Source organism: Podarcis filfolensis, assembly GCF_964270895.1.
Source record: "Podarcis filfolensis genome assembly, chromosome: 3".
Lineage (NCBI taxonomy): Eukaryota > Metazoa > Chordata > Lepidosauria > Squamata > Lacertidae > Podarcis > Podarcis filfolensis.
This window is the reverse complement of record NC_139606.1, coordinates 71,422,924-71,450,538: the sequence shown is the minus strand read 5'-3', so window position 1 is coordinate 71,450,538 and position 27,615 is coordinate 71,422,924. Positions and strand designations below refer to the sequence as shown.

Below are 27,615 nucleotides of genomic sequence, written 5' to 3'. Positions count from 1 at the left end.
CTGTGACTATTAAACTGGTAGGTAAAAAGGTTGCTGAGGCAATATTTATTTAAAGATAGCAAAAGAAACAGGCAGAAGCATTTACCAGATTGCTCAAATACCTTCCTGTGCAGACGGAAAGTGGCAGAGGATCCAGCTGTCCTGGCTTTAATGCAATCTGAAGGTTCTCAAACAACTTATTTGCTGCATCTAAGGGTTTTTCTTGCTCGCTGCTAGGTTACGTGTGGGATTCGTTTTAAGATCCTGTTGATTTTTAAAGCATTGCTCAATTTGGACTCCCCAATACAACTAATTGAGGTTTTGGTTCCCTGTTGCCCAGGTCATGCTCTGCACTCTGCAGATACTGGACTGTGGCTTTTACTGTAATTCCAGACTGCTGGCGTCTTTTTGCAGCATGTCCTTTCACCGTCACATGTCTCTAGGAAATACAATCATCGCACATTAAATGCTGCAAATTCAACATTTTGTGCTAATTTAGGAACAGCACACACAGTACAGCTGGCGGATGACTACTTCAGTTGTGTCACATGATGGTGATCACTTCTGCATTGTAACGAAAGAATGTCGGCATCTGGTTTTTCAAACAACAACAACCAAAAGTATATGAATCCAAAAATATTTTAATATAGAATTTATAATAAAGCATGAAAACCCCACTGCATCATTACTTCGTGTTTATGGTCAGAAGTAAGATGGCATCCGATTGACCTTGATCCACTTCCATTCTTGAAAATATTCATGGTTCATTGTGCTTTTTCAAAGGAAGGGTGGTGGGTGAAGCAAAGAAAACTATACTCCGGGATGATGGCAGCATTGGCAGGAAGAGAAAAATAAGGAATGCCTGCAGAGGGGAAAGCACTGTTGTTGTTGTTGTTGTTGTTGTTGTTGTTGTTGTTGTTGTTGTTGTTGTTTAGTCATTTAGTCGTGTCCGACTCTTCGAGACCCCATGGACCAGAGCACGCCAGGCACTCCTGTCTTCCACTGCCTCCCGCAATTTGGTCAAACTCATGCTGGTAGCTTCAAGAACACTGTCCAACCATCTTGTCCTCTGTCATCCCCTTCTCCTTGTGCCCTCCATCTTTCCCAGCATCAGGGTCTTTTTTAGGGAGTCTTCTCTTCTCATGTGGTGGCCAAAGTATTGGAGCCTCAGCTTCACGATCTGTCCTTCCAGTGAGCACTCAGGCAGTGGCGTAGCGTGGGGGGTGCAGGGGGGGCCGGTCACACCGGGTACAACATCTGGGGGTTAGGGCTAGGGGGCGCAAATCCATGGGTTAGGGCGCGCAAATTACTTGCCTTGCCCCGGGTGCTGACAACCCACGCTACGCCACTGCACTCAGGGCTGATTTCCTTAAGAATGGATAGGTTTGATCTTCTTGCAGTCCATGGGACTGTCAAGAGTCTCCTCCAGCACCATAATTCAAAAGCATCAATTCTTTGGCGATCAGCCTTCTTTATGGTCCAGCTCTCACTTCCATACATCATAATGAAGACTAAGTTGCATGGCATCCCAATGTTAGAGGAAGGACCATAGCTCAGTGGCAGAGCATCTGCTTTGCATACAGAAGGCCCCTGGTTCAAACAATGGCATATCCAAGTAAGGCTCAAAGAGACCCCTGTGTTGCATGCCAACCCAGCTTCTGAGCGGTGTGAGATTCCAGGGGTTCCAGGTGCTTATTCAGGGTTCAGTTTCCTTTGAATAAGGGACAGCGGAGACTGTGGTGTATTTAGGAAATATGGTTTGTTTGCACATATATACAACCTGAGCCTATGATGCAAGGGCTTCACAGAATGAGCACTCCAACAGGGTCTTGCTTCTCCCATAGCCACAGCCTTGGATTCCAGCAAAAATTAGGCATGCTTCTGTCTCCCAGCTGCCCAGTCAGCAGCCTTGCTTCTATCTTCTAAAACACACACCTCAGCTCTCGGCACTGGCCTTTTTAAACTACCAGCGAATTGAGGGAGCGGGACCAACCCAATTGCTGTCTGGCACAGAGCCACTTCCTTTGTTGCCTTAATAGCCCATACTTAGAGGGCCATAACCTGAACCAGAAGCTAGCCTGGCTATTCCAGGAATTGAATGTTTGCTGGATCCGGGAATTAGAAGGGAGCTCAGGCATACAGCCTATGCATTTCCACCCCCAAAAAAACTCATAACAGCTGTATGAAACCTTCGAGTATTACTACCTATCATTGTAAATAATACAGAGCTAAGTCTGATAAAGCAGCCTTCTATGGTCCTAATGTCCAGGCCAGCTCTATAGATGCGCTCAAAGCTTCTGAATTGATATCCTCTGCAGCCCCTGGTCTTGGTAGATGGTTATCCTCTTCCTTATTGATTTATGACCTTCAGTTTCCCATCTTTCCTCTTGCCTTTCACACTACAATACCCAAGACAGCTTTTGAGGCGAACTTAGTTTTCATGGCAACGGCTCTGCCTTCTTTTTACTCATTGAGTTTGGCTGCTCCTGAAGTCTGGTGCCAGAACTGGGAAAGGATTTGCTGACTACTGAAAGGCATTGAGTCATCCCTCTGCAGGACTTCCACAACAACCTGAAAAGAATCACCATTTCCGGCCACTCCCGGTGGCAAGGCATTTCTAAACCCAGGCTTTGTTTCTGATCAAAACCAAGACTCTGAACACTTTCTTGCACTGACACAAAGACATTTCCAACGAGCAAGAAAGAATGCCAAGGAATACTTACTGCACGTAGGCCTCACTCCAGCAATAAGAGTATCAAGCCAGATGCAGTCTGCAGGAAGTCCTCCATCTGTAAGTGTAAAATGCCAAGTTTAAAGAGCCAGGCATTTTACTAGTTTTCTTCCCTAAATGAACTTGGCCCAGATTGGTGAATTGTAGACTTGAGTTGGAAAAGTGCTGGAGAGAGATTGTCAAATGAACCAGAATACAGAACAGCAGAAGCTACTTGGAAAGACAATTACAGGCCAGTGGAAGAACTGGGGGAAGACACCATATGGTGAAGAACCCTGCCAGTTCTGTTTCAATGAACAAAGACTGAAGACAACTGAGTTATTTTATTGATGCCTGGCCCTATCCAGTTTTCCCTTGAATCCAGACATTAAGCCAGCAACTTCCTCTGAAGGATATCCACAAATGGCCCCTAATCTCATCCCAGGGGCAGCTAGAGTGGAATAACAATAGACGCTGACATCTGTCCAGTGGCACTCGACAACCCACATATCTGCTTCCGGAGGTAGAGAGTCAGGCTTGCCAAAGTTAAAAATAAGAGTCATTTCCAGGAGGAAGTGCAGAGAGCAATAATAAATACACCGGCTCCATGCCAGAGCCAGGCAGACGTACACTTATGAGCTCAAGTCTAGAAAGGGAATCTGTATGCCTCCCACCTATACAGCCCTAAGCCCGATGAGTCAGAAAACGTGTGACAGAAAGCAGCCCCTCCCACGTGCACATCTCCATTTCCCTATAAATCACCACCTTCTCCCCTTTGAGGAGAGACAAGAGTGCCACTCCGATTGAAACAAAAACTAACAAGCGCTTGCCTTATTTGAATGATCCCTGCCTAAATTACCTTCAGCATTAGCCATAACAGATGAAGAGACAAGAACAGATTGTTCAAATTAATTTGATTCTTCCGTTTCCAGTTTCAGTGCTGCAGAGACACACTCAGAGGGCCAGGGAATGTTGTTTCCCGAACTTCAGCTGAAATGGTGATGTACATCCATAATTTGGAATTAAAATCCTATCCGCTCATGGAATTCATTGCACGGATTTGAGCTAGTCAGTAAGCAGCTTCACCAGGAGGGAAGGGCACTCAACCAGGGCTTCCAGTTGCCAGTCTGTATGCATTCGTGCCTCTTCTTTACACCTTACCTCCTGGATCTGGCCACTCAGCAAACTGGGAAAACTCGCAGGGCAGAGGTCCTCCACTACTAATACGTAGACTGTACTGAACTTGCATGCTGACTGCTTGCCAAACATACAGGCAACCCCCATGTTAAATGTTCCGAGTCACTGCATACGTTAGTGAAATTGTGTATATTTGAAACACCAATAAAAAAAGCCTTCAAACACCCCATTCCACCTCCACCCTGCCCTGCCCCATTCTGCCTCTTTTTGTAACATTTTTGGGTCACTTCCAGGTTCAGCGCAATGCATGTATACAAAGCCATGCGCATACTGAATGTGCGTAAAAGGGGGGGGCTTGCTTGTAAAATGAATCTGGGGGCTGTTCCCAAAGCTAGTTCCCAACTAGCTTTCCCAATGACCCCTCCCCAAATGTGCTCTGGAGGTTTGAGGGCGAACCCCTACAACAGATTTAGGCAGGGCATGAGCAGATTAGGCTCTGTGGATCAAGACGCTGAATTTTTTACCTGAATACAATTATGCATTTTTTATTATTTATTAAATTTCTGTACTACCCTTCGTCCAAGGATCACAAGGAAAGTTTACAATAAAAATAATATCCCCCTCCCCCCACAGTCTGAATACTGTCAGCTGGCCTATGAGCCAATTGTGACATGCCAGGCCTTTTTGCCCCAAAGTCAGATGACTTGCTGCCTCGTCTTCTTGATCTGCTTGATCCAAAACCTGATCACCAGCCCGTTTTCAATGATGTCATTGGCTTCTGGCCCTTTGATCCTCAGGCCAGACCTAGGTGCCCAGTTGTGGTCTCTGCATTATGAATGGAAGGAGAGGAAATAGTCCACTCTTCAGAGATTGGTCTCGGAAGGGCATAGAAATCATTTTCACTGCTCACCAAAGCATCGTGCTGGGTGACTAGGAACCTCTTCTCTCAGGCCAGCACTGCAATGGGGAGGAAAATACACCACTTGCTTCTCAGATAATGTGTGCTGTGTGTGTCTTATTTCTGGTTCTGTGTGTATAGAGTGTGTGGTGCGTGTGCACATGTGGTTTACAGAGGTATGTAATCCTTATGTGTCGTGACGGCCATGTGACAACTGTGGCTACGATTGCCGCTGGCATGTGGCCCCAGAAGAACTGGCCAACCTTGAATGCATCCCTCAGGCTGTAAAAAAAAGTTACCCCGTCCCTGATTTGCATGCCTGTGAAATTGCCTCATCCACCAAAGAAGAACATCTGCATATGCACTCAAGCACTCGTGGGGCTTTGGATTGGGGTACAAGCATAGATATGATACAGCAACATCAGTCAAACTCTGTTATTCCAGTGCTACTTTATCTGTGTCTGGTATACAGGAACTCATTAATATCATTGTCTCTCTGCAGACAACCTTGGATAAACTTGCATGCCGTTTTTCATACCCGCCCATTCAGAACACCTCCCCACACAGCTAACCTTACGTTGGGGGTGGGGGAAGCCAAGCTCCACACTAGTGCCAGAAGTTTTCAATTGAGGCTATTTTCATCCAGAAATCCCCTTTGTGGTTGTGTCAGTTCTAATTTAATGTCAGCAAGCTCATACATCTCTCGGCTTCCAAGTTGTATTAAAAAAACAGAAAAAAACGCACACTGATTTAGATGAGCTCTGACAGAAAATCAATCCTCAGGACTACGCTCTGACCACACCTCCGCACGGTTTGCAAGGGGGAAGTCAGTACTAAAATTAAAAGTGTTGTTAACTTCCAAACTGTGCTCTTTGTTGTTTTATGTTTGGAATAACTGACCAAATGGGACATGTTCACTTTTAATGCTGTTTTATTTATTTTCCCTACAATATTTCTTTAGTGCTTTTTCCTTTTATATGACATATTAATACATAATTCAGTGGTTTTTATGTCTCCCTGCACAGTCTGCATGATTTCTTGTGCTAGTGAACTCTACTATTTATGATCAAATGGCCCAAATGTCTTTTTTTATTATCAATCTTTTTTTGGGGTGGTGGAGATTGCTTAGTTTAGGTTTCCAGCCATTTTTCTAAACCCGCCGAGAATACTTAACTCTTGAGATTCCAGCATGGCTTTTGCGGAAACAACCACCTCCTGCTCCTGGTATCAGAAGAAAACTCACCAGATGAACCAGAAGCTGAGCAAAAGGCTTGTGGTTGAGATTATGGATTTGTTTGGTGCTATTTAATAACCTCAGTGCTGCAAGGTGCTGTGGAAGTGATGTGGTCTGCTCTCTCTATAGGGACTGTTAACCATTCTAGTGTTTAACTCAGATAATGCATGTTAAAATAGCTAAACTATTATTATAACAAATTAAAAACAAATTGTCCAGTAGCACCTTAGAGGTATCTGAAGAAGTGTGCATGTACACAAAAGCTTATAGCCAGAACAAACTTAGTTGGTCTCTAAGGTGCTACTGGACAATTTTTTAATTTTTTTTTTACTGCGTCAGACCAACACAGCTACCTACCTGAATCTATTATTATAACACACTCTGATATTATAGCATACTCTCGGACTGCTCTTGGATCTGGCCCAGAAGCTTCAGCCAATGCAGATTGCTGTTGCTAGACAGACAACACCTGACACTGGGGTTAAAAGAGCTGCATTGGCTTCTCATCTGCTACCATGTCAGGTTCAAAGTTCTTATACTAGTGTATAAAGCTGTGAATAATACCTTAAAGACCACCTTACGTACTAAAGGACTCTATTGTAGTGGGGTAGGAGAGCTGAAAAAATATTCATCTGGCAGCCAATGTACCCCTTTGGTTTCAGATAGTACATGGGTAGACAAGTCTAAAAAGCCTGGGACACAAATTTTCTCAGCCCTCTAGCATTAACTCTGGAAGTGTATATTGTGCCCTAGGAGGCTTAGTTTGGTCAGAATTGAGTATACACTTCTAAATACATTACTTCTGGTAAATGAGCCACTATAGCCACTAGAAGGATGAAAAAATTGATGTCCCAGGATTTTTAGACTCGTCTACCCATGTGCTATCTGAAAGAAAAGGAGCGCATTGGATGCCAGATGTGAAATATATTGCCATTATTTTCAGCTCTCCTGCGCCACTATTACAGGCTACAGCACATAATAATATAATAATATTTTTGTTATGCCCCGCCCATATGGCTGAGTTACCCCAGCCACTCTGGGCAGCTTCCAGCACATATAAAAACATAATAAAACATCAAACAATCGTAATAATCTGATCCACTAAAAAAGGTCACAATTACTTTAAAATAAGGAACTTATATCAAATAAAGCAATATTCAATACTCCATTAAAATCTGATAGTAAACAGTAAAATTCAACATCATCAAATAATAATTAAACAGTTTGCACTTATCAGTTACAATAAAGAATTACTAATCTATAATCAATAAAAATAACAGCAAATCATAATGCGTAAAATACCACAAAGCATACAAAACCATGTGAAAGGATCAAATTGAGAAACAAGGACACACAACCTATAAAATTATTTTTAAAAATATATCCCTGAACTCTTTTCCCAGCTGCTTCTGCTATTCTCAAAGTCATGGTCAGGGAAAGGCTCTCAGGATTGGAGGCTGGGGAAAGGCAGGTGGAGAAGCCATTGCCTGGTGGCCGGCAGAAATTCTCTCTCCTCTCATAGTTCTTCCTCTGGAGCAGCTCTCCTACAAAGCTTCCCAGGGCTGGATGTTCTCGATATGTTCTGTGCAGAGAGCAGATTGTCCAGTGCAGCAGTTGTTTTTTCTCTTTTTCCATTGAAATGAATGACAGCAATTTACTTACGGAGGACCAAGGGATGTGGTTCAGGGAAACATAGGTGTGGGGCCTGGTCCCCGCCCCTGCTTCCTCCAGCCAATCATTATGCTGGAATCACTTAGCTGTGATTCCTGCATTTCAGGGGCTTGGACTAGATGAATTTGGGGTACATTTCACCGCTACGATTCTATGATTCAGGAGGTGGATAACAATTAAGGATTTATTATGTTTTCTGAATGTATTGGAAAACTTACATAGAAAGGTTTATTGTTTTGTGTACATCCAATTGTAAGATAAAACATACGCGAAGGGACTTGACAGGAAGTCAAAATTGAAGAAAATATTTTTAAGATAAAAGGGGGGAAATATTTATTTTCATTATTATCCTTATTATTCTTTCTTTGTGTGTGTGTGTGTGTGTGTGTGTGTGTTGTATGGGATGTTTGGGAGGAAATAAGACGGTAAATAACAAATAACAAACTAAATATTGATGTATGTAATTTTTATTTCTCAATTATATTTTGTGGTAGTATGGTTGTAATTTGTTAGTAATATAAAATCATTCAATATAATTTTTTTTAAAAAAAAATACAATGCTATGCTTCTGTGTAAACAGAATATGAAAATGAAGGGCTTTAATGATGAGGGGGACAGAGGCAACAGGACGTTCACACACACCAAACAAAGCAGGTATATTTAAGGTTGAAAATAACAAAGAAAGGGAGGCAATTTTTATCAATTTCATATTTTTCCCCCTTCTTGGCTCTTATCTTATCCATTTTTATTCCTGTCTCTACTGCATTTTATTCTTAAGTATCACTCATAGTTTGACTTCACCCCCGGAGGCGCACTCCATTGTCTCTCGACACAGATGGATGCCAGCAACAAATCCCTCATAGCTTTCTTCCATGGCATCTGATATATAAAATAAGTAAGCGAAAGACATATTTTAGCAAAGTCTTTCTATCCTTCTTTAAATACTTTTAAATAGCAGCCCAATACAAACCATTTGCTGCTCAGGAAGAGTTGAAGCCAGGGTTGCTCTGGCATGATCTGAATGAATGCCTGCTCTCACGAGCTCAGGCTGCCTCACATGGAGGGATAAACAAATCTCTCCATTTTAGTTGCTCATTTTTCTAGTCTTGAATTCACCTCGGCATGTTTCAGTATTAGTTTGCAATTTGTTATTTTAAGAAGCCCTCGCCAAAAAAAAGGGCATCCTTTTATTGCACATTTCCTCCAATATGCATATTTTTGGATGCCTAGTGTACCAAATTTGCAAACAGTTTCCTCTAATATAATGCATCTCTGTATGCTATTTTCACTGACATATACACACTTTCCTATAATATACACATTTTGGGAGAGCAAAATTTGGAGAAGTTAAAATTTCAAAGGACGGCTGCATTTTGGTTTGTGTATTGTTTCGGGAAGTACATATTAGGAACTGAATTTCTCCCCATCCCTACCTACACATGGTGAAAACGAGCAACTTAAAATGACACCAACAACTTTTATTTATTTGTTTGTTTGTTTGTTTTAAATGCAGTCTGTCAGAAGACTTTCTCCTTGTATTCTTAACAGTAGATTTACTGGGGAAGGAGCTTACCACACCTCCAGTTTGTATCACCTGTCACTACTTATGAAAGCAGGAAGTCTCCTCAGAGACTGGAAATCAGTCTCAGCTGTTTCCCATTCTGCTCTTTCCTCCGTTGTCCTTTCTTTTTGATTCTTCACACAGTGGCTTGGTAGAGAAATCATACAGATAGCCCAGTGGTGTTGGTAACATGACAAATTGTGGTGGTAAAGCTCAGAGGATACACTGAATCCGCTCTGAGGATTACTGGTGTGTAGCTGCTACAGTGAGAGGTATCTGGAAAGCGCTGCTTGGCACCTTACTCCCCCTCCTCATAATGGAACGGCAATGTTTAGCATCCTGTGAATGTAGCTTTATAGTGTTGGCAGTTCAAAAATAGCTACAGCAAGAAAGGTAAGCTCCCAGGGACACAGAAATGTGGCAGCTGGCTATACAGAGAGGGACAGCCAGGCACCTGGAATTTTATTTCAAACTCCAAGGACTGAGCCCAACTCCCACTGCCTGTGAAAAGTCCTAGCATCCGAGACCAGAAAACCCATCAGTTGATTAGAAGTCTTTGCAGTTGTCCAAAGAATTGGTTATTTGCTTCTTTAATGGGTCACCTTTAAGGGAGGCAAGCAAAAGGCTGTCTGGCAACGTGCTGTGTCAGTGTGCAAGGGGAATTCAGAACACCAGGAGCCTCCAAATTAAATTATGTCTTCATCCTTTTAGAGGAAGATAGTGAATGCATTAACATGATTGTGCCTGGCTGCTAGCGCTTTTACTGTTATTCGGAAGCCTCCAGTAGTTCCCAAAAAGAATTTTCTTTGTCGATGAAAGTTATTGTGGTGCTCATGAATCTTTTTCTCTCTTTTGTGGGCACAGGCATACATATGCTCATGCGCATACAATGGAGACCTTCTAAGAAATGGCCTTATTTTGATGCCCCCAATGGGTCTGCCTCTTTTTCTTTCTTCTGACATAAACTGGGAACATGATGGAGCAAAGATGTGCAGTCACAGTAATCACAGATAAGGATCAGGCCTTGGAGAATGTGCAGATCTCAACTGCATTTGGTACACTTACCGGGTAAAATGCACATTCTCCCTTAAGCATAATTGTCTCCAAGAAAAATGCCTCCCCCCTCCATTTATTTTTCAAAAGTGTGCCATCTGTGTTCCCCAGGCTGCTTTTGGCACGCTGTGTAATCTTACATAGCTCACAACAAACACCCCCATTGGGCAGCTCAGTAGCAGGAAGAAAGGGCCTAGCTAAAGATGGACTTTCTTCCACCATCCAACCCTGTTCTCAACACTCTCAGCTGGGGATTTCAGGGAGAAGAAAGTCTGAAACCATCCCTCCCCCTCCCACAATTCTGATGAAAACTGTCCCCACCTCTATTGCCGTTAAGGTTAGGAAGAAGCTTAGTAGTGGCATGTAGGGCCGGCCCACCCATGAGGTAGGATGAGGCAGCCACCTCAGATGGTGGATGATCAAGAGGCGCCCCACTGCCTTTGCAGCCAATGGAGAAGCCAGTGCTGGCTTCTGGAGAGATTATATATATATAGGAATAGGAAATAGGAAAAAAATGCATGTTTTAAGAGACTATGCGTTCTGACCAGAGAACGTGTCTATTGTAGATCCTCAGAGAATCTACAAAATGCAATAGAGATGTGCATATTCCTCTGAAGAGAAGCTGTTTAGCTCCGTCCTCTACAGCCAGCCAGCGAGGCACCCTTTTCTGCCTCCAAGTCCAAGCCCCTCCCCATGGTAAAGGTTGCCTCACTGGCTGTGGAGAGGAGGAGGAGGAGGAATAGGAGCCACCCTCACCGCCCACAACATGGGCACAAGATATCACACACTCACACTTGCACGTCATGTGTGTCACATCACAAGCACGATGCGCAGGTGTGTGACGTCACACGACTGCATTGCAGTGGCAGGGACACCCACAATCCCAAGGGCAAGATGGAACCCCTGTTACATTCCCTTTAGTTCGATATCATCTGGGGGTTGGAGGGCACAGGTTCCCACTTCAGCTTCAAAGCCCTCTCTGAATGACTACCTCCTCTCATATGATCTTGCCCACTTCCTTTAGGGTGAGAATATATATATATATATATATATATATATATATATATATATATATATATATATTAGGTAGATAGCATTGCACTTTTGTGCCACACAGCAGGATATTTAATGGTTATATTTTGCCTTATGAATCAGTTAAGCTCAATTCTGCACAGAGCATAAACCATGCCACCCAAATAAAGCCACGAGATTAATTCTGTTTGCCTTTGTGTATTTCAAGAAAGCAAATACACGTTGATCAGTCGTTTCACAATGTGCCCTCCCTGCATGGCACACCATTACTTGACAAATACTATCAAACAACTGACTTGTGTTCTGGCACCTTTTTCTGTTGTTCACCTCTTTAAAATGCTGTTTAGAAAGGCACTTGCACTGCTATAATTAAGGTTTGTCAATGCCTCCATTAAAAATACAAACTTCCAGGGGTTTATAACTGCCATAAAAACCCTGCCTCAAGCTAATTTAGATAAGAGGTATTTTCCCAAGTTGACAGTAGTACGTTGACTTCAATTTAGCGCAAGTGTCACAGCCTGTCTGTGCTTTGACGCCATTTCCTCCTTTCCTCCACCTCTCATTCTCGCTTGCCCACCAATTCACTGATTTATTTATATCAGATAAAAATTCATTTTGCCTGTTTCAACTAGCAGGAATCAGTCGGTCCTGCACCATCGCTGAAAGCAAAGGGAAATGGCCAGATATGTAAAACCAGCAGTGTTGGCTGAATTATACAGACTCTGTTTGGTATTAAAACTGAGGTAGCTCATCTGTGGTCTACCAGATGTTGCTGGACCACAGTTCCCATTATCCATGACCAGAGGTCAGGCTAGTTAGGGCTTATCGGAGTTGGAGTCCAAAAATACCTGGACAGTAAAAGTTCCTCACTCCTGTTTTAAAACCCTAAATCTAGCCTACAAGCAGAGTATCTCAAGGATTACCTCCTCTCATATGAGATTGTCTGCTTCCTTTAGGGTCCTCAGATGAAGCATGACTAAGCTGCTTCTGGCGAATCAGAGCAGCGCACAGAAACGCCGTTTACCTTCCCACTGGAGTGGTACCTATTTATCTACTTGCACTTTGAAGTGCTTTCGAACTGCTAGGTGGGCAGGAGCTGGGACCAAACAACGGGAGCTCACCCTGTCGTGGGGATTCGAACCGCCAACCTTCTGATCAACAAGCCCTTGTTGTTGTTGTTGTTGTTTAGTCGTTTAGTCGTGTCCAACTCTTTGTGACCCCATGGACCAGAGCACGCCAGGCACTTCTGTCTTCTACCAACAAGCCCTAGGCTCTATTTATAATATCCCCAGCCATATTCTACACCGCATATTAAACATAACCAGAGTGGCCATTTTCTAACTTTCCCACAGTCCAAAAACCCAAATGGGCAATTTTCTGTGAAGTCAGCTAAAACCTCCTTTCTCTGTGGCTTCAGATCTGTTTCCCATTATCTTCAAATTTATTCAGCTCTGTGTACATTTTAGTGCCTTGTTTGGCAACCTAGAAAACAAAGACGAGCCTGCTGTTAATGTCATTTTTCAGTCTAGATGAAAAGCAGCGATATTAGATGTTACTTTCCCCCTTCCATTGCTTGAAGGCTACCTCAGTTCCTTAAAAATAAATGGGGGAAAGGAGGGGCTGCGCCACATCTTTCAGGCACACTTTAGTGCCTTCTGAATGATATGTGTATTTTTTTATGTTTATGAATATACCATCTAGCAAAAAAAGGGGAAAAAAGACCAGCAGCCTAATACTTTGACATGAAGGTCATTTGAAAGTTTTACTGCCTGCGAGGCAGATCCATTTTGTTGACAAAGAGCTCTCTCAGGACTCTTTATGCTGCCCCAGCCTCCTTTCCTTTCTTTCTGTCTAGCATTTCTCTCCCCCCACCCCTTGCCCCCTCCCTCCAGACTAATTATCAACTCATTAAAGCTGTCCTAATGAATTATGTTACAGCATTAAGGAAGGACTCTGGGAGAGACGCACATTTAAGTGTAGGGAGGTAGGGGACAGGGAGATCTCGACTACTGTCAACACTGGCAGCTTCAGCTAACTTGATCTGACTGAGCCGAACTCCGGCGCTGCCCCCTCCCTTCCAAAAATCATAAATATTTCAGCCAAAATGAATTTTAGATTGATATAAACGTGCTCTTGGGAGGAATTGGCTTCCTAATGTTCCTTGGCTCCACAGAAACTGAAATTCTCCAGAAGGTTATGGCTTGCGAATGTCTGAGTATACCGCTCTTTGAACTGTGTTCTCTGAGCGTGCGTCTGCATAGATAGGTATTCGGATGGCGTGAAATGAGGTGCCCAAAAGGAACTTGTACAGTTATCAAGCGCCAACAAAGATCAAGGAACAATGCTTCATCCTCATTCTGTCCTTGGGTATTTAAAATTGTCTTGATTTACATTTGGATTAAAATGAAATCCACTGTGAATATCTCTACCTGGCATCCCATTGAAATGCATAGGAATTGCATGGGAGCACACTCAGTGAATAACTCTCATATGCATCACTGGACCTTGTGCAGGAGATAACCCCTCTGGACAGTGCCCAAAGTCTGCAGTTCAGCACACTGCGGCAAAGGTCAGTTCTACATGACCTGTTTATTGAGCATTCATCCTGATTTGCCTGTGTGGACATTAGTCAGACTGTTTATAGAAAGGTTAAATGACATTGTGTGAAGCAAATGTTATCCCACGCTTTCCAGTGCCTTTCCCCGTCACTTTCCTTAAGGCAAAAGTCTGAGTTTTGGAGGAAGAAGTGGGTCTGCTGCACAGGAGCAGCAAATCAGCTTTGATTATGCAACCTGAATTTGTCAGCATGTGATCAGATCCCATCTGAAAATAGTGATAGTCTGAAAGCACCCAAAATCCCAAGGATGTGGTTGGAATTTGTTGTGTATATACATATATCTATCTGAAACAGTGAGGATTATAGCCAAAGAAATTAGGATTCATGAGTTTGCATAGTCCTCTCACTGATATTAATTAGCTGTCCCTTTTTTCTATTAGCATTGTCCAGTTACTGGCAGCACTTTTATTTGATTTCCGTATTTATATACTTGGAAGGAAGGCTTTTTCATTTCAAATACTCATCAAATAGAAGAGGCTTTATCCCCCTTAATTTATACTAGCGGGATTGTGGATTTATTACTTTGCATCTATTAAAAATAAAGGACAATGGCTGTATTTTCAACATAAATTCTCCTCCACCACTACAAATTAGAACAGTAATATGAAACTATAGCCCTTTTTAAGCATTGTGAGCGGAATTCAACATTGTGCTAAGGCAATCATTCTGACAATGCAAACATTTGTGCTTTCCAGACAGTACAATCTCCTCTCCCCCCCACATACTGTTCTGGGGGTTCTCCTAGACCCCCCCAACTTATTTGGGGGCACATGGGGTAGGAGAGTGACAGAAGCCACACTGTGTTAGCAGAACTCATTGGAGGACACTGAATAATAATAAGATTAATTTTATTATTTATGAGCAGCTCCCAACAAAATATCAAAAACACAAGTGCAGCTATTTAGTTGAATCTGGCCCTATATATGTGTGGAGAAATGAATATACACACAAATGGTCGTGGTGGTGGGAGTCCATCCTTGTAGCCACCATCTCAACTTACCTTATTTTGTATCAATACCTGAAAACAACTTGTGTCTATACTTGTACCATCTAATAAAACATTACTGCTTTTTATGATTGGAGAGGTGGGTTCTTTTGAGAATGGAGGACCATGAAAATCTGGGAGTGTGTTGTGTTGTGGTAGTGGTACAGAGCAGAATATGAAGCTTTTTGACATTTCTGAAATGAGGGTCCATTGGGTATACTTTGTCCATTGGGTATACTTTAGCTGATTAAATAAACTCCTTAAGACTACAGAGGCCTCCTATCTGCAGATGGTTGGGAGCAGATGAAAAGGTGATAGGGTGCAATAACTAGAAGAGGTAGGGCTCTTGCTTAAGAATATGTAGTGTTGCATATCAGAAAGGACTCTTACCTTACCTGATGTCAGGGAATAGTTTGGATCTGAAGATGGGGAAATGCAGTCACAGGCAGATCAGCTTCTCTCAGAAGAGGAGGGGGGATATTGCCCTGCTCCCCGCCTCCAGTGTTTTCAGAAGCAGAGAGACAGGCAGAAACAGAAGCTGAACAGATTAGGGAGGAGCTAACCAGCTATGAGATAATGACAAGAGATTCAGAAAGGAGGGGGCAGTTGGGAGGCACATCAATTGAGACTGTGGGGGGAAACCCTTCCCCGCAGACTCAGAGGTCCAAACGTATCAGGGAACAAAGGAGGCAAGGGAGGAACAACTTCTCATTGGTGCGCTCATTGCTGCGGAAGTAGGGAATCAGATTCAGAGTAGGCAACTGCCCTCCTTGTGGAGAGCTTTGTATTTTGTGACCGCAACATGAAACTGCAATAAAAGGACTAAAAATCTATCAACTGCTCATTAATTCTTACCTGTGAAGTTACCAAAGGGAGGAGAGGACTCTCCGAACGTGACACCTTACTAGTTTTGTACAAGTGACTAGCTGTGTTGAGCTTGCAGTGAGGTGTTTGTAAAATCCGGAGCTTTCAAGCAAATATAGAGTCAGAAAGTACGGACTGCTTTGATAACTGCTGTCATCTGCTTTACATGACAGTGCTCTACATATGCATGTATTAGTAATCAGTAGCTGAAGGCTCTGGGGCCAAATCCTGCACCTGAAGATTACCAGTTGACTTCATACTGACTACTTTCAACCCAAAAACATGTGTGGAGAGAGCAGTCCTCTGAGCCCACACACCTCCATCTTCTTCTCAAGGTGGCCTTCTTCTCTTAAAGCCTAGTTCTGACTCAGCATACCCATCGACTGCCCTGGAAAAAACAGGACATCCAATTTTTTTCCTGCAAGAGCACAGTGGCCATTTTGGGCACCTTGCTCTGATGTGATTTGGGGCCAAGGTCTACCCCCGAAAAAAAGCTTTTTTGGGGGGAGGAGGTCTGTGATCTTGTGTGGCACCCGAAAATGAGCCAGATCATGTGACTCACAAGGGACTTTGGACCCAGAAGATGGTGTCCCAGATTTGAGCCACATTGTGTTGTAAGCTATCTGGGTTGTACCACTTCAGACTGAAGACAGGGACTCGCATGATAGATTCTCCAAGTGGTGCAACAACAAAACTGCTAGCACATTTGCAAAGGTAAGCAGGGTCAGGTGTGGTTTCAAATTGGGTGGGGAACCATGTGCTGAGATTCTTGCTTTGCAGGGGGTTGGACTCACAGGGTCCCTTCCAACTCTATGATTCTATGATTAAATGTTCATCTGTACAATCCTGAAAGGTCCCTCCTGCTATCTGAAGTGCTGCTATCTAGATCCTACTTACCGTATATTTCTGTGTATAAGATGCCCCCATGTATAAGATGACCCCTATTTTTTTTATCCCAAAATCAAGAAATTGAGTTGTTTAGCTTTTGGGGGGGTGGGGGAGGTCACTTCCACCAATTACTCACCCGCCTGCCTGCCACTGCTGATTGCTTGCCACAGCCACTGCTGATTGCACACTTCGCTGTAGCCGCCAATTGCCTGCCCACCTCACCACAGCCACCAGTCGCCTGTCCAGTTGCCACAGCCATAGCCAATCGCCAGCAGGCCTTGCTGCATCCACCAATCACCCACCCAATCACTGCTGCCAATCTCCTGCTTACTGCTGCCATTAATCGCACGTCCCCCCTCCGCATTCATTATCCATGTATAAGACAACACCCAATTTTTGCCTGTTTTTTTTTTAAGCAAAAAGCATCATCTTATACATGGAAAAATACTGTAGTTTACCACCTCAAGGAGGCCTAAAATTAATTGCTGACCTGAAGTGCAGTCCAATTTTAAGCATTTGGTACAGAATAATTTACTTATAGTCAAACAACACCAAAGACTTAATCTTGTCACATTTTTGAGGTTTTTTTTGTTTTTTTGGTGCATTTTGATGCATGCATTTTTAAAGTACAATTGTCCTGCATACATTTTCTGTGGCACTTTCCTTGATGGCAGTAGCAATTCTCTGCTAGAGAAATATTATACTCTAGCCCATACTACATATACTGGTTTTTAAATGGATTCATTATCACTAAGGAAAAAGTAAATACTTCTAGGAAAGCCTACAAGCTGACATTTCCACGTAGACCTCAAAACCTTTCACTACTGCAGGTAATAATTTAAGCTGTCTTTTGAAATAAAAGGCCACAGATAACTAAGGTCTTTGTACTTTAAGAGCTGTCAATAATTGGTTACTTTCTTAGCAAATGCATAACTCCCTTGACCCCAAGAAGGGTTTTAAAAGCTGCTTTCCAGCAGGAACTAGATTTTAGTTATTGCTCTTCCTCTTAGAAAACTATAGTGAGTCACTCCTGTTCTAAACCCTCAACTTCATGTATGTGGATTGCTTCCAAATGTTCTTGGGAAATTATCAACCTGTGTCTGCATTAAGGGCACCATCATCATCTCTACACACTGCCAAGGAGAGGTTTTCCTACATGCACCATCTGAAAGGTTGAAGGTACAAGTGGAACATGCATCCACTCTTGACTGCTCCTATTCTTGGTTCCAGACAGCCTCACCCTTCTCCAGAAAACACCGTTACTTTCCCTTTGGGGTAGCCCACCCCACCCCACCCCCCAGCAACTGAGGGGTTTTGTCTCTGGAGACTTTCTACATTCCTGCAAAGCTTGGGTTTCTCCCAGGCTAGCTGATATCTCTCAGGATCCCCTCCAACTCTACAACTCTATGGTTCTGTGATTCTCTCAGCTCACCAGCAGTATTTAGGATGTAAGGAACGGCTGTCCTAGGTTCAGAAGGTCCAACCCCGAGTATTTTCCACATGCCATGGTAGACCTTTTATCTCGCAAAGCATTTTGCAAGCAGGGGTTATTTTCCTTGCTGGTTTTCAGAAAAGGATTAACATGTTTTAATTTTGTATCTGTAAATGTTGCTTTCTGTCCTGAACCTATGGAGACTGTGTGGGTTAATAATCCATATAAATCCAATATTGGCTGTGTGAGCCATACAGTCCTGTTAAGCAAAGTGTCCCCCTTGAGGTTTCCTTATGGCCTTGCTGCTGATAGGGACCATAAACACCAAAGAGCCTTCAGCTATTCATACCACATGGAATGCAGGTCTCATACAAGCTGTAGTCTGTGATAGGGAATTGGGGGTTTCGACTGATGAATCTATGAATCTGTGACTGCCTGTGCATTTGCTTCTTTGGGCCCATAATAAAAAAATATTATAATAAGACTACATCTACAGTTTTCTCTCCCACAGTAAGGCTTCCCCAAGCTTTCTTTTGCAGGGAATGTGGGGCATAAAAGTGTACAGTGGTACCTCGGGTTACACACGCTTCAGGTTACAGACTCAGCTAACCCAGAAATAGTGCTTTAGGTTAAGAACTTTGCTTCAGGGTGAGAACAGAAATCGTGCTCCGGCGGCGCGGCAGCAGCAGGAGGCCCCATTAGCTAAAGTGGTGCTTCAGGTTAAGAACAGTTTCAGGTTAAGTACGGACCTCCAGAACGAATTACCGGTAAGTACTTAACCTGAGGTACCACTGTATTCAACTTTGCTTCTCAAGGGAAAGATACAAGGGGATAGACCCTCCAAGTATCCCAATTTTCCAGGGACAGTCTCAGATTTACAGAAGCTGTCCCAGTTTCTGATTTGATCCTGGAATGTCCTGCTTTTCCTTAGGACATCCCAGTTTTTACTTGAGAAATATTGGACCGTATGGAGTTATCTGACCCTCAAACCAAGGAGATGAGTAACTATACTACCTTTAGAAGACATCTGAAGGCAGCCCTGCATAGGAATGCTTATATTGATATATGTTTTATTATGTTTTTATATATGTTAGAAGCCATTCAGAGTGGCTGGGGCAACTCAGTCAGATGGGCAGAGTAATAAATAATATAATTGTTGTTGTTCTTGTTGAAGAATAGGATGTCCCTATTTTCATCAGAGAAATGTTGGAGGGTGTGTAGAAAGAGGATGCCTTTGTTGTTTGGACCAGAAGTGTGCAGGATCCACTGGAATATCTATGGCCGGTTTGCAGAAATCTCTCCCAAAGAAGGCAGTGATAGCCACCACATTAGTTGGTTTTGGTGCTTTTTTTTTCTTTAAAAAAATGTTTAGGGTTACTCTCATTTTCCTACTCATCTTGAAATACTGCTCCTCAATGAAGACAAACTTAGATTCACAAAATGTTTAGGGGTATGTGTACCCCTGCGTCCCCCCAGAAAAAAAGCACTAGTTGGTTTTAAAAGAACATGGAGGACAAGGCTATCAACAGCGACTAGCCATGATAGCTATGTTCTATGTCCACTGCTGGAGGCAGTATGCCTTTGAATGCCAAATGCAGGTGGGCAGAGTGCTGTTGTGCTCATGTACTATTTGAAGGCTTCCCACACGCATCTGGCTGGCACTCTGTGAACAGGATGCTGGGCCATTGACCTGATCCAGTGGGCTCATATTGTGTTCTTATTCTAAAGCCAACCTATTTAATTTGCGCTCCCAAAACATTACATAAATCAAAATGCAGCTAGCCTTCAAAATTCACACTTCTCTGAATATAGTCATGCTATTCTCCAACAACAACAAACATTTATTCGAAACGGTGTATATTGGGGTAAACTGTGCATAATGATCCACATATTAGTGAAAATAACATACAACAAAGCATTGTGTATGGGGAAATTGCTTGCAAGAATGTGCATATGAAGCAGAATTGCATACAAAAATGTGTACATTAGGAGAAATCAATAGTAGAATGCTGATATTTTTCATGAGGATTTTTTTATAAAAAAACAAAGAATTCACAAACTGATGCAGAAATGTTACTAACTGAACTGAAGATTGGAAAAAAGAGAAACCAAGATAAACAGAAATTGACAGATTTACCCATCCCTAGCAGCAACAAAATGTTTTTTTTCTCCACCTGAATTAGTCAGCTGAAATGAAGAGAGCTAACCAGGAGTAGATCTTTATCTAAAATGACTGGTGTGCTTAGTTTCAGTACTGAAAACAAATTCCAAGGCTCCAAATATTCTTTAACACCCTGTTCTTTAATTCTAATATTTAATTTAAAATATTTATTTTTAATATTTGATCTGTAGCAATAGTATTACAGGGTATGTGATATACCTGCTTGGTACTTGACAGCGGATATGTCTTTTGACACCAACAATAAAGACTTGCCAATAAATCTAAGACACATTCGAAAACAGATTTCAAATTTAAAAACCTGCATTTTAAAATGGAATGCCAAAATGGCCAGTTCTGTAAAACAGATATTTTTCCAGGCCTTCCTTATGACTATTGTTGCAGCTGCAGAGAACAGTAGTTTGCAGTTTCTTAGGATAAGTATTTTTCTACTGTGGGTTGAAGGTGCAAAACTCCACTTTAAGGTTGTTTCGGAAATCTGGGAAATGGTGTGTGTGTGTGTCCATCAAATCACTTTTCATTAAAGCTGAGGAGTTATGAGTTGGCAAAGTCAGAAAGGTCCCTTTGCTCAAACCATGCTGCCCTTGACAGGAACATTACATTCTGGTTTGCCTAGACTGAACTGGAAGGGCTAATGGGGATGCTTTGGGGCATAAAGTGACCCCCCCATTTTTTGTTTTATTATTCTTTGCCTATACACCCACCCACCCACCCACGCATGCACCTATTAACCAGCAGGTCTCTAAAAGCACGGATATGCATTTCAAACGGATACCTCATATTATATTTGTGTGGGTATGAGAGTATACATTATGAAATATTAAACGGAAGCATTTTGTACAATAAAGGACAAACTAGCAGTCGAGCTGTAGATTAGTCTTATCACTCTTCTGCAGGAAACCAGGAAGAGATGGAGAGAGAGAGAAAGGTGTGTGTGCATAAGTCAATTTCTGCCAGAGGAACAGCACAGGACAAAGCTGAGGTAAAAGCAGGTGACAAAAGGAAGAAGTCAGGCAGATTCCACCCACCTTCCTCTCTCCCGTTTGCTCACTACCTCCCTTTATTTTTATTAAATGGAAGGGGGTTGCTTTTAAACCCTGAAATAGCTGTGTGTGTGAGAGAGAGAGCAATCAGCCTGGAAAATGCCCTCTCCCCGTGTGTTTCTTTTGCCCTTTTCCTTCCCACTGAGGCTGGCAGAGGTGTGTCAGCGACGGAATGACAAGAGCCATCAGGCTCCTGCCACTGAAGCACGTGGGTGAATTGGGCAGTCGGCTGTATCAGCAGAGGCCATCGGCACGTTCAGCCGCCTATCAGGACTGCGCCTGGCAGCTGGGGAGATACATTTAGATAAAGCAGGCAGCAATCGTTGATAACAAGTCCCTCAAATGTCAGGCAGCATAAAGGGCAGTATTGATTGCTGCCTCACAGCCCGCCTTTCCTTTTCTTTGGTGCTCTATTTCCCTCCTCTCTCTCCCCTCCCGCCGCTGCCGCACACACACACTCTTCTTCTTCTTTATTATAGGAAAGACTGGCTGGGATAATCTGCCTGCAGAAAAAGGCCATTGTGCTACAACACACATTGTGTTAGTCGCTAAATAGAACTTATCAGCGTTCCTCCAATTCCGCTAGCCTCTGTTCCAGTTCATCCCTCCCCACCTTCTCCCTCCTTCCTTGCTCTGTTTCCCAGATGATCTCCACCCTTTCGCCTTCCATTTTGGTTATTGTCATTAAAAAGAGTGTGAGGAGGCAGGCCGGTGACTTCCTGACCACCAGCTAATCAAAGCTAAAGTCAGCGGCCCCCTAATCATCCCTCCCCCTGTCCTCACCCAATGAAAATTCATCTCAGATTCCACATGCTTTGAGAAACCAGTTCCAAAGCAATCAGGGCCATAGGAACCTAAGAAGAGTCTGTGGGATCAGACCAGTGGCTCGTCTAGTCCAGCATCCTGTTCTCACAGTGGTCAACCAGCTGCCTGTGGGAAAACAGCAAGCAGGAGTCAAGCACAAGTGCACTTCCCCTCCATGAATTTGTCCAATCCTCTTTCACAACCATCCAAATTGGTGGCCATCACAGCCTCCTGTGGGAACAAGTTCCATAGTTTGGCTATGTTTTAAGGCTGCAGTCCTGTGCACACGTACCTGGGAGAAAGTCTCATTGAACTAAAGGGGACTTACTTTCAAGCAGAGATGTATAAGAAGTTTGTCTCTCCATCCTGCCCTGTCCTCAAAAACAATCACCTTCTTCTCCCACTGCAAAATGCTTTGAAACTCTATCAGGTTTCAGAAGTGAGACAGTTGCTGCAGGCAGGGATGGGGGAGGAATTGGATGCAGTTCACATTTCAAGGCAAACATACTGAATTTGCACTTTCCAAAATGCCATGCAAACCAAAACCCAGCCATCCTTCAAAATTCACACTTCTCCGAATTTTGCAGTGTAGTTCTCTGGTCAAGTAATGTGTGCAAAAATGTATATATATGCAAAGGTAACGTGTGCACATTAATGTATATATTACTGAAAACAACATACAAGAACGCATTATATAAAGGAAGACTGCTTTGCAGAAATGTGTGTATGAGGAAAAATTGCACTGAATTTTCATGAGGGTGAAATTAGATAAGGAAGAACATTAAAATGCAATTGTATGTAATTTGGGTTATAAGCATTGGTGTTGGGTGAGCAGGAAGTCACTAGATTTGCTGAATTGGAATAGAACTGTTGAGTAACAAATGTAACTTTCAATATGGAAAAAGAAAATATTATTGTTATTAAATAAATTGCACTGAATTTTCATGAGGGCTTTTTTTTAAAAAAAGGAAATGTTGCAGAAATGTGGAGAACCAAACATAAGACTGGAAAAATGAGAAATGGAGAGAAGCTGAAATAGTCCTTTCCTATCTACTGCTTCCCCACCAAGAGAACACTTGCACCCATATAGGAGCATTGAGGATCTTTGGTTGTAGCACACTCTGCAGAGACACTTCTGGTGGCAACCAGAATGAGATCCTTCTCTGTTGTGGCACTCATTTAGTGGACAGTCTCCCTCTGGAAATAAGGCGTGCAATGAGTTTTCAGTGCCTTCTGAATATGCATTGAGATTTGGCCTTGAGAAGTGTTCTCGTTATTGAATGTATGGTTGCATTTCAATATGTACTACTTCTTTTTGGCTTTAAACTTTTATTGGCTTTAAATTTTGCCTATTGCCCGAGCGATCTTATTTTAAGGTTGTAAATCACCTTGGGATTGGTATGGAAGGTGGTATATCAGTGTTTGAGAATGAATAAATAAATTTCATGTGAGGGGCAAATGCCCTGGGGGAAATTTGGAACAGAGAAGCAAAAGGTGCTCATTCCTCAGCTCCTTATCTGCTCCAGACTCTCCTGTCTCAAAGTGCTCTTTATTCTTAAAAAGAGAGGGCTGCCAAGGTTTACTTAAACCCTCATACAAAAAAGGTGACTGGGTTCTGGTTGGCAACATGACGACATTGGTCTGGATATCTGCTCTGCACTCTGTTCAATTCTCTCTTTTTTAAACCAGTGTGGATTTCAAGCCAATTCACACCCTCCTCCTTCAATAACGAACAGATCGTTCCCAGCTATTAGGGAGGGGGGAATTGCAATCCTTGACACTTATAATCACCATTTTAATTATTATAATTTTAGAACATGTACAATGCCAATAATAGGGCTCTGAAACAAAAGGCACGGTGTCCCCAGAGAGATAAATGACAATGGGTTTTGTCTCATGTGCTTGCTGTAATTGTGGCTGCCTGATCTGATGCAATTTTGTGCTTTTATATTTTTAGTTTGATAGCATTTTCAAATGTGAAAGGCTTTATGAAAGATAGGCACCAAGGGCCAAATCCAGTTGCTGCTGGCGCTACTCCAAGCACAGGTGACATCCATGGAGGCCTTGCGGCAGGAAAGCAAATAGCTTAAAGGCTGTGAAATCACAGCAGAACCAGCTGAAAAATAAATGGCTGGCTGGACAGTGTCAGCTTCAGTATTTGCGAAGGAGGGTGCTCAGGAAATGCAGCTTCACTGAGCCCCCCTATTTGAAAGAGAAAAAGTAGTCAGAGAATTCTATCATGCTGTCTCTGCTCTTCCTGGGTGCTGCAAGCAAAGTGACAATGGTACCTCTGTTGAGATGGCAGTGCCTTTGCTGGTCTTGGGGGCCTTAGTAAATGGCCAACTTTGCCATCCTCAGGAGTCAGCCCTGACTTCAGTGGTATCATTTGACTATGATGCTAGGAGGCTGGCATTGAAGACTCAGGAGCATTGGGGTTTTCTTACAGCCCTGTGCAAACATTCCTTTAAAACAGAATGAATACATAGAGTCAACCTGAAAATGCACAGGTTCCATATATGCAATCCGCATCCTCAGTTTTCGTACAAAATAGATTCCATGAAAATTGTGTGACACCCCCCCCAAGCTGCTGTCAGTCCCTAGAGCAGTGGTTCTCAGCCTGTGTGTCCCCAGATGTTGTTGGACTACAACTCCCATCATCCCTGAGCTCTGGCCTTGCTAGCTAGGGGTGTTGTAGTTCAACAACATCTGGGGACCCACAGGTTGAGAAAGGCTGCCCTAGAGAGTATTTTCCATTGATGTCATGGCACAAGAAGACATGGTTAACCCCCTTCCAGCAGGCCACAATTAGGGCCCTGCTCTCCTTCCCATAGCAACTATTTGAAATCTTGTTAACCATGGCTGTTAATTGCTTACATGCAGTTAAGGCCTTGCCCACTTTGACCTGTTAGTCTTGCTTAAGGACGTAGAAATGTCCTGCCTGATTAGATCAGGGTCCACCTAATCCAGCATTTGCTGCAAGATTCCCAGCAAACAGTGATCACTTAGTGATCCACCCCAACTTGGCTGGTGGTTCCCGTGGACCTTCCGCCCATTGCTGACCTACATCACATACTGAAACTGAGATTATGTGCAATTCTCAGGGACACCTGGAAATTGCATTTCTGTTGAAAGAGGGTAGAGATTACTCTTAGGACCCTCACCAAATGTCAAAACTGCCAACATGGCTTCAGTGTGGTCATCAGAATTCAATAGAGGAAACAGGAGTACATATTTGTGGCACTGTGGTGCCTTGTCTCTTTCCTAATATCCCCCTTTCTCTCAACAGCTTAACTAACCATTCCTATATTGCTTTCTTCATCTTGTCAGATGAGTAAGCTGCTTTTTATTCAAAAATGGGGTCCTAAAAATCTGAACTGGTCATATCTGCTTTTACTGCCAGAAAAAGTCTGACTAGAATGCCAGTGCAGCATAATGTTTTCTCTATTTCTTTTTTTGATGCGCAAGAGTCATCCTTAAAAAGTTCCTAAGAAGCTTTACATCACATATGGAAGATTTACTAAGGCCCACTTTGCCCCACCGTAAAAAAACAGATGACAGAATCCGTCGATACATTTGAGGGATGCAAGATCTGGAGAGAAGGCTGCTCCGATCCTTAAACGAAGTGGCGTTTTGTCATTAACATTCCCCAAAGATCTTTCATTCTTAAATAAAGTTTGCACAGGTGGAATGGGAGAGTTTGTCTTTTCAGAACTAGTCACTTTGATCAGTCGCTCACTCTGGAGAGTGGAATATTGAATTCCTTTTGGAGTCATGCTATGCTTAAGCATTTTCCTCTTAGTCTGGCAGCAGCTTCTGGACTTGTGATATATGAGAAGCACCCCTCCCCTCCATTCTATTTTCCTTGACTTCAAGACTTTCAGAGGACATTGCATTTGCAGGACCTGGGAAATAAGACACCACAAACAATTCTGTGGATGCACAGCGACTACTAGTACTGTTACTGCAATGCTACATTTATTAAGCACCTCCAGTGTGCTACCCAGAGCTCATCACAGTGTGCTTCCTTGTCAGGAAGAAAACACAGGGCTAGATAGAACTTTCACCTGATCCAGCAAAGCAGTGCTTGGGTTTTTCTTACAAACAGTAGGATTTTCACCAAATATTTCTAGAGACATACAGTCCACACTAAACTAATGGCATAGGTAGAGATTGGGAATTGACAAATGAAAACCTGTGCTGTGGTTAGAAAGAGTCATTTGACAGGGAAATTGTGCGTAAAGTGAAAGGTTGGACCTTATAAACAGATCTGTTTGTGAGGGGACCAGGCACAAGACACAGGAGACATTTGCTGGCTTGGGCAAAATATAGACAACTGTTTCTCAGGTGGTAACTAGGGGTATCATCTGAGTCTCAGAATTCATCTGAACCTAGCTTGGATATAAACCCATGAAAAGCCCATCTCAATGGGTGGTATACAAATATAATAAATAAAACAACAAATACAAATAAAACATAATTTACAGTACCAATTGATATCAACAACAATTCAACAGCAAATAATACCAGTAAAACCAGGGCTAAAGATAGTTCAACCCATTGTACAAATATCTGACATGTATAGGAATACGTACAACCTTGTATAAACCACATCCCTTCCCTCCAAATCTATCCATTTAAGCACGATTCTATACACTTCACGATCCAAATCCCCTCCAAATTATGTTCTGCCTCTTCTCTTCTTCATATCTACAGATAATGACAGAAAATAATCCCCCCCATCAATACAGAGAAAGGAGAAAATCATGTTTCTGTAACCATTGTTAAAAGTATAACTCTGTATTGTCTGATAACCTCCTTGGTGCACTGCAACAGTTGTTAGGAACTTGAGGCTAAACCCCTTTTGTCCTATCAATAACAACATGAGGTATTACAGTCTCGTTCCTAACCAAATAAACACATATGAAAACTATTCATAACTGGAGCTGTGCACATAGCTTTGGGCAAGAACTGAAAAAGTCAGAAATGGGTTGCATTCAGTCTTCCTCCCAAACTGTTCTGTTCTCACTATAGCAGATCTGTGCATGGAAACTTGTTTGCATAAAAGTGGGTCCCTGTAGCTGAATTAGGTCAACAGGATGGGGGAACTTCCACCTCCAAGGGAGGGGTGTGGCCTGGCAAGAGTACAGCAGCTCTGCTGGACACATGCACCCAAGTGTTTTCGCCTAGCTGAAATGAGTCCTTGGACTCTTGCTTGTCTGTATGGTAGATACAGAGTGGTGTGTGAGTGTGTGTACAAACGAGCCTACTTTACAAAGGTTAAATTTACATTAGTTGCTCCTCCTTTGTTGCTGGAGGAGGAGCAACTACTGGCCCATCATGTGGCCCTGAAGGTTGTCCAGAGGGGATGTGGCCCTCGGGCCACTACCTTGATGTAGAGTATCCCTGAGTACCAATTTCACAGTCTACTGTCCCTATTTTTCAGGGACTGTCCCAGATTTACAGAAGCCATCCCAGTTTCTGATTTGATCCCAGAATGTCCCTCTTTTCCTTAGGAGATCTCTTTTTCA

General features: G+C 42.8%; 1 long non-coding RNA gene across 1 annotated transcript in view; it reads right to left on the bottom strand.

Annotated features, from left to right (window-relative positions):
* Positions 1 to 3,179, bottom strand: part of LOC310759090 — a 52,453-nt gene extending 49,274 nt beyond the window's left edge. Inside the window, exon 1 of the long non-coding RNA XR_014546207.1 lies at positions 2,703 to 3,179. This is a non-coding gene — a long non-coding RNA (uncharacterized lncRNA). The remainder of the gene's footprint in view (positions 1 to 2,702) is intronic.
* Positions 3,180 to 27,615: the final 24,436 nt, after the last annotated feature.